Raw genomic sequence first — 8,967 nt, 5'->3', positions numbered from 1 at the left:
ATGTGTGTGTGTGTGTGTGTATATTTGTATATACGAATAAATGAAGTTTGTAAAATAATCGCGACAGTTTGTTCGAATGCAACCTTTATTAATATCTCTCTAATTCTGTATTACTATTATAATTATTTATATTATAATTAATGTAATGCACATAACATTTTCATTGTAATTAATAAATAATAATGTTAATTAAAAAGATTTATTTCCCCTTCTCTTACTTATATGAATTACTTATATTCAAATTTGTAAAAAAAATTTAAGAGCAAATTGTTATTATATTAATGCAGCGCATTTAATTATGTATGCCAAGCGCGTGAACATGGTAATTTACTCTAATACGTGTTACGAATTAAAACTTTGTTCATTTAAATGCTGTCTTCTTAACTTTCGAAAGTTTCTTCCTTTCGTAAAATTAACAAGATTTACGAGATTAATATTTTCTTGCAGCATTCTTTTGGATTATACGTTAACTTTACAAAATGAGTCTTGCTTTAAAGATAAATCACAATAACGATTTCAAAGTGCAGATTCCTCTGCTTAGATGAATTGCGGCTGGTGAATTTAACAAGATAATTCGAACCGTTGTAGTCGTCGAGGATGACGGCATTTGCGCGAAAAATGTCATTGCGAAGGAAATTGAGTCTTCCCTTGGTTAGAGAAGAACGATATTAGGCGTCGTATATTTGCGAACGAATATTCATAATTTTAAATTCTGTTAACGTGCTATGTACTTTTGCTATAAGTCACTTAATAAGCATATGGTATATATTCGGAAAACTTACTTAACAATCATGTAAAAAAAGAAGTTAAATAAGAGCTTATATCGCCAGAAAATTATATTTTTATTTGAAATAAATATAAATTAAAAATTTGAACAATAGTTAAACTTTAAACTTAAAATGTAAAAATATTTTTGTGTATGTACACTTCGCTATTTATAATTATTTTTTTGTTAATCCAATATTTTTAAAAAATTTATGTACGCACATGCTTTGTAGTTTTATTTCCCAGCAATGCTTTATTTCATTAAAATAAATATTTTCTTCTCTATTAATACTCAAAACGTTAATTTTTATACAAAACACATTTAATGATTTTCTAATTTGGAATTATACTCCTTGAGTTTAATTTAAAAAAATTTAAAAATATTTTAAAAATAGCTATTGTTGTTCACAGTTATACATTATGATATATTATTATAATTTTATATTATTATAATTTTAAAATTATTATTATAATGAAATCTAAGTTCGTCTTTTATTTGATTTAGCTAATAGATTCTTATGATTCCTTTAATGTATCTTATGATCGTACATACATGTAAATTTTTGTTCGTAAAATACGATGTTAAAATAATTAATTAAAATAAAAATAATTAATTAAAAAAATTGCAAGCAATGTCTCACCCATCCCCTTATTCTGAAGCATTTCGAGGAGCTTCTTGATACTCTCATCACGAGCCTGCAGCGTCTGTTTTTGCGTTTCTATTCTTAATTCCAGCTCCTGCAATAGAGAAAAATCAACAACAAAATTAATTAAAAATAAAGAAATTACAATAACTAAAATTGTTTTCTTTATCGATTTGTCGTTAAATTATTACTATCTTATTACTGTTTTATTAAACATTTACATTAATTTAATAATCCTTGAAAAGTCGCAATTCTTTTCTTAATATCTTTATTCTTAAAAAATTTCAATTCTTTTTTAATATTTGCATAAATAATTTAGATTCAATTATATTGCATGTAATAAAAATTTCCGTAAACTGATTACATCAAATGACAGTAATTTGAATATTTCTGATTTATTTTATATTACGTAGATACTTAAATATTGTAGATTGTATTTTTCTATATCATTTTAAATTCATAAAATACGCATTAAAAATACAAGCTAAAATCACCATAAAACTTAATCGGTTGTGAAGTCTAAATTAAGACTTTAGAAATAATAGAGTAATTCAGTTGAGCTCAAAATATTACCAACTATATTAAGCCTACAAAATTATTTCAGCATCTGCGAACGGTATCACCGGAATCATAAGACTCAAAGAGAGTCAACACACATAATTACTCATTAAAAAGATATTGGCGCTTATTTATAAATTTCTCGTCTTTATAACTAAATACAAATAAATTTTAAAATAATTTAGAAATAGATTCTTTGATGAATTTTGTAGAATTACCCATAAATATCAACTCCTGTATGTAAAAATACGTATTCCTTTTTCCAAAAATACACTAAACTTAATCTTCGAAATCGAATAGAGAGAGATTTAATTTATCAAGTCGATTTTTATTGCTCTATTTTAAAAGAAGATTAACATTTCAATAAGATAATGAGAATTTACTATACAAAATGTTAATGGCATAAAATATTTTTACGGAATTTTGTCACTTTTTACACAGTATTATTTTTATGATAACCGATGGTACGTTGGCAGCTATATGTCTAATATGTTTTTAGTAGCCGTCAACGATGGATGCCACCGCTTGGGGCCCGCATAACGAATTTAGCACGCTTCTTTGACGACAGGAAAGTAATTAGTCTGGAATTAGACACCCGTTGCTGGCCTTCTACCGCCTTTCCCCGCTGTGCGAAAGGAATACTCGCGTATATTACCTGCGAGTAGATACCATGCACTTTGAAAATACAAGAATTCCCGAATGTTACGTTCGAGACATTCGAATGTTGGCCGACGTTCGATAATTAATTCAATTATCTCTCTTAATGAAAACCTTCGTAAAGTTCCATAGTTGTAAATGTGTTAGTTGGAATACTCTTTAAAAAACATATATACTGTATTGCCGGTAAGTTTGACCTCAAAATAGCTAGAGTGTAGCTGTTGCTAATGGAGAGCCGGTAATTACAGTCAGTTTTAGAGGATGAAATTCTTGGACATGAGTCAAAATAATCAAGTGTTAAAATATATTATCGAATTTCAGCGAAAGCTATATGTATAAATACTAACGTTATTAATTATTAATACATTAAATAATAAATAAAATTACAGGATAAAAGTTGGCTAATAAATAACATGACATTAGAAAATCATATACTGAATCTTTCAAAGTTATGAAAATTAATAAAATGAAAATGTTGTATTGCAATTAAGTATCTTAGATGTTTTTAAAAATTTCGACTTGGTCATTAGATTCGATAATGAGAATTTATAGAGACACGAGAAACCGAGTGCATAAACTGGCGAATGGCCAAAGGCGACCAGTTGCTTCCCGTTTGACCTGTCTGCGACATTTCGATCATGCTTACAAATATTACTACGCTTCTTGCCCGAGATTAGATTATTTTTTAAAGAATGTTATCTCTCTGAGATAACATTTCCTTTAACTTCTTACGTACGCGAATTGCACTTATTATCTTATCAATTATGTACCTTGCAATAAAAATAAAATATTTTTTTTAAAAGTAAATTTTTATAAAAGTAAATAATGTTTTTTAAAAAAGATTCATATCTACCTACTATATACTGCTTTTAAAGTGGAACATGACACTCCCATTACATGTCTGTTAATATATCGATTCGATTACACGCAGCCTTACACGCAGTTTGTTTTTGACGCCATAAATGGTGAACATACAAATTATTGCGATGAAGTTGATATTCACGTTGTTGCCAAGATTTCCGGAGATTTCTGTATCGTGCAGACAATCGGTCATTTACCTCGAAGGCGACCTAAACCCCTCGTCTATTTTGGGTCTAGGCACAGAGCCGTACGTATAGCGTACGAGAAGCCAATAAACCACAGCACATACCGCCGAACAGATTATTTTGCAAACGTATGATTATTTTATTTATGATCACGTGCTTTCATAAGAAATACAAACACATTTTATATTATTTTCTCCAGATTCGATAAAATTTCTATAAAATGATAATGTACAATATTATTAACAAAAGAAACTGTTACCATATAAATTATCATCGAATAGAGAAGATTGCACTTACCAATTACTTGTTATAAAAATTGCTATTAAATCGTTTTACTTTAAAACTATAAGTACACATACCGAAATGTACAAGATCAATGGAAGTTTTTTAAATTCTTTTTTACAATTTTATTGAACACGACAGTTTTTATAATAAAATAATTTCACTACATACTTATAAATTTTATAAGAATTTTTTACACTTTTATCGTTTATTATGTAATACATACTTACAGATTTCATACTAATTTATACTTCTATCTTTTATTTTAGGAAGATATCTTATGAAGACATCATGAACAAGCAACTATTGCAATGTGCTAATCCTTTTTGCTAATTGCGAAATTATATCTCTTTCAATTATGTATTCTACACCGATTGACATTTATGAAAATAGAGAGAACATGCAGGTTTCATATGTTAAATTACATATTTCCTTTATATTTTATTTAACTAGATTAATTGTAATTATAGCTGTTAGAATATAAATTCAACTTGCAAGTATATAATCATTAAGACATAACTATTGTTATATATACCGAAACAACATTGATAATGATCTATTATAATTGTTTGGTCAAAACATATGTTATTTATTTTATTTGAAATATGATTATGTTTTAGCAACTGTAATCTGACTTTTGCTTACATATCCTTGTGTTACATTTACATTGTTTTGATATAAGTGAACTTTATATTATATGTTTAATTTTATCAATAGAAGCATTATCAATTAAATGAAATAAATAAAATCAATAAAGTTTTCAGAATATTCAAGAGGAAAAAAATTGGACAGTCAGTATTTCTCTTAAATATCTACGTTCGGAATGTTGGGATACGTGACAGACGTCCGCAGCGATGTCAGGAAATTGGAAGATAGCGCAAGGTTCAATATATACCTGGCGCGAAAATTTTCACAAATGTTAGGAAAACTCTCGAGAAAAAAGTCGGCGAGAAAAAAGAAAACAAAAGAAAGAAGAGAAAGACGAGGCTCTTTCACGCATCGATCTTCTGAAGAGTTCTCCATTTTACTTCTACCGTACTTATCCCTATTATTCCCGAGTTATAATGGGATCTCTCTTCGACGCGATTATTCCAGCAACGTTCCAATCTTCCTGGTGGTGTGCGCTATTTTATTTTGAAGCCAAGACTGAATTATATTTGGCGTAAGACATGAAAAACCAACCTAGTCTCGCTCATTAAGACTAATTTTGTAAACTGCGTCGCCAAAAATTAATTTTCTCTCAGAAAAATTCAATTATGTGAAAAATGCTGCATTATAACATCGTTATACGAGAATAATTTTGCACCACACAGTAAAAAAAAAGTTATTAAAAGAAGTGCATTGAAAAATGCATATTTAAAAATAATCTATGACATCTAAACATCAATATTTACCTTTATCGTATCACGAAGTATGGCAATTTCGCGAGTCAGATGCTCGTTCTCATTGTACAAAACTTCCATTTGTTGCTGCATCTCGACGCTCGGTCCACGCATCCTCATTCTAAGCTCCTCTTCTAATTGGCGAACCATTATGCTTTGTTTCTGCAATACAAAACAGCACATATTGTAATTTCAGCACATACAATTATTTTAAGTGATACATGTAGTGATTTTCATTTTTTATTAATCTTCTGTCTGTGAAAACACTTCATTAATAAAAACATAAATAAAAAATTGCCGAATGAAAAATTTCCAAAGAAATTCGATTTTTTAGAAATATTTCTTAAAATATTTGTACAGAGAGAAGGTTAATAAAAAATAAAGTACTTATAACGCTTTATCGTATTTTTTTATTCCTGCTTCTCTCTAAATCCTTTATCTCTCGTATTCTTACAAGATTATTCTTACAAGATTAGATTATTCAAAATTTTATCGAAATTAAGAGAATTAAAATAGGAATTGATAATAATAACTTTTGTGATAATTATAATTGCTCAAGTTAAAAAATAATTATATTTCATTTGCGTATCAAAATTAATATTTTTAGCTTGAAAGTCATCTAATTTATTAAAAACGGTTTATATATAGCTGTTCGAACATTCTAATTTCAGAACAGAGCGATATAAAGTGATTTTTGGAATAAATATTGACAATTACAAATTACACTCAAAATATTAACAAGAAGCAAACGGTTTCTGTGAAAGTTCACTTGTGCACGCATCATTACGTCGATAGACGTGTCACGCGATCGGAAACTTGCCTCCGTCGTAATTTACTCTCATATGGATGTACTTTTGAATAATATTGTTCCACTCAAGCTCTTTGGTCTAGGCTCGTTAGACATTAATAACGCCGCCAATGTGACATAAGCGCATAGATGAACAAAAGCCGCATCGCAAAAAAAGAAAAATTTTCTAATTATACTTCCGGCGCACTACGATTAACAAATATGGATGTTGCGTACGGATGCATTGTCTGTTGATTAAATGCCTTACATATGCGATACATGTCTTTCCGTTACACTGATTAAATGTTTTTATTTTATTTAGATTTAGAGAAAATTTGTCTTCGCAAATAATATATATTTTTCGTTGTGTTTTATGTAAAAACTGAAAAGTAGAAATTGTACCTGAATTTTCTTGTATTATAAAACAATTTTTTATTTCCAGCATTTTTTTAAATTAAATATTAAAAAATAGAAGAAAATAAGTGGTAAATAAAAAAAAAACAATAGTAAATAAAATTTAGTTAAAAATAAAAAATAAATGATAAAAAGCAGTAGTTTAAAAGTAAGAAAAATTCAATCCGAATGAAAATACGTTGAAATAGAAAAAATTAATTAATCTAGTTTTCGAGTTTATAAAACATAGTCTATTATCCTGTTCGTTTTATGGCAATGATGTAAGATTTTACATTTAAATATATGAGCAACATTAAATTTAATCCCGAAGATTGCGGCGCATTACATAATTTATCGCAATACAATTTAAAATGATCTATAATTTAAAACAATCAAGAGATATAATTAATTGACAAAAAACAACTTTTTGTTAAAAAAAAAAAATATTTTATAGTAAAAGATATTTATAAAGTTTTTATGAAAATTTTTCAAAATATTCAATTGTATGAGAGAATCATGCAACGATTTGCGTACGTAACTAATGTGAACCTGGCGCCCAATTTTATCAAAAGTAAAAATTAATATCATAGTGCGTTTGTACTTCGTTTGTATCTGTTGTACCGATCATTATTTCGTTTATATCTCAAAAGGTTCGGTGATATAATTGTGTCAAAAATACGTCAAAAGATTTGTCGGCCTATCTCCGGGCCATTTGAGGTGTAAACGAAAGTAAGATACAAACAGATACAAACGATTTTCTTTCGAATGCCGTTGTTCCCATTTCGATATCTTGCTAATTCGCTATATAGGGGTGCAAAAATTGAAAAGCGCTATATCTTCGAAGCCTTTGAGGTACAAACGAAAATAAAAAAGACATAAACGATTCTCTTCCGAATGGCATAAATAAAATTTTAAAAAATCTTAAAGTAACGCGCTGGCCATTTTTTATTTTTCACTTTCTGTTTAACCGTTTGAGATACAAACGAAACAATGATCGGTACAAACAAAGTACAAACGCTGTATTAACTTTTGATAAAGTTAAGGTATTATAGGTTCATATCGGTACATTTAACGAGAAAAGAACTAATAAACGAATATTCTCCAATTCCTATGGAAACTAATGTGTTCAATACTACCGATTGACCTGATTTGGCGTATGTGGAATCAGTGCTATGTGACATTATGGAGGAGGGGAGGAGGGAAGATGAGATGTCGAGGAGAGGATCGCATTCTAGCATGCGTGACGTCATTTTCTCCATTAATCATTCATGATCTCTACGTAACCTATTCTTATTATAGTCGAATTTTACTATTTGCTTGCAAAAGTCTTTGACATCATCAGTGATCAACATATCGAGAAGTCCCATACAGTTCATGTCAATGTATTTATTATACAATATTATATGTATTTTATTTAATATTCTTTTATTTAATATTCTTCTTTCAGTAAATATTTGTTATATTTATTTACTGCAAATATATTTGCTTTTTAAAAATATTAAAAATTGATAATTACATTTCAAATTAAATGCACTCATAAAATCGACAGTCTTTAAGGCTACTTATTGTTAGTATTTATATGTTAAAAATTTTACTTGTCAAGTCCTTTCTAATTTTCTACATCAAAAGCTATATAACTGTAAATTCAATTAAATTCTCAAAAACAATTAGATGCTTTTTAATAAATGTTTTTGACATGTCAATCACTTTTTATTAGAATTTGTAAGAATTTGTAGCATGATATATGGCGAATAAAACTCCATAAAATACGATGAAAGAATGGGCAATATTGTTAAGGATATACATATGTTCGATGCATATATACATATATAAATATCGTATTAAGTGCTCGTAACAACACTAAGAACAAATGCTATTTGAATGCTTAGCATATCGTTCGACATTAGATTCTCGTTAAAATGCGTAATAAAATTTACAGCAAATGCTAAAAAATTCTTAATCATTTTATTATTAAATCGACTAATAAAAAACTGAGTACTTATTCGCAGCATTCGATAATAAATTCAAGGACCACACTTGAAATATCACTGGACGTAATAATTACTCAAATAATTCTCAAGTGAAGGATATTATAAATATTATGTAAATGATTTCATCAAGACATAACACGAGCGGAAAATTAAAAATCGAAGAAGGGGAAAGAAATATGGACGTTTGAAGTTTAAGAAGTCCCTCTTAAGACGAGATCCTATTAACGATTGAGCCAACTTTACGTTTCTTGTAACGCAGTAAATATGCTTTTGACATGAAAACCGCTAATCTACTTCGCAGTTGAGATAAATGATCCGCAATGTTTAATCAGAAAATCCGCAAACGTTATTTGACAGAAACAGTAATGATGATGATCATTTGGATTTTCATCGTATATACAAATGTTTATATTTAATTTAATGACTTTACAAATTATATTATTAGACTAATTGTATGTAAAA

This window comes from Atta colombica, unplaced genomic scaffold (assembly GCF_001594045.1).
Source record: "Atta colombica isolate Treedump-2 unplaced genomic scaffold, Acol1.0 scaffold202, whole genome shotgun sequence".
Lineage (NCBI taxonomy): Eukaryota > Metazoa > Arthropoda > Insecta > Hymenoptera > Formicidae > Atta > Atta colombica.
The sequence above is the reverse complement of the archived record's forward strand: the minus strand, read 5'-3'. Positions refer to the sequence as shown.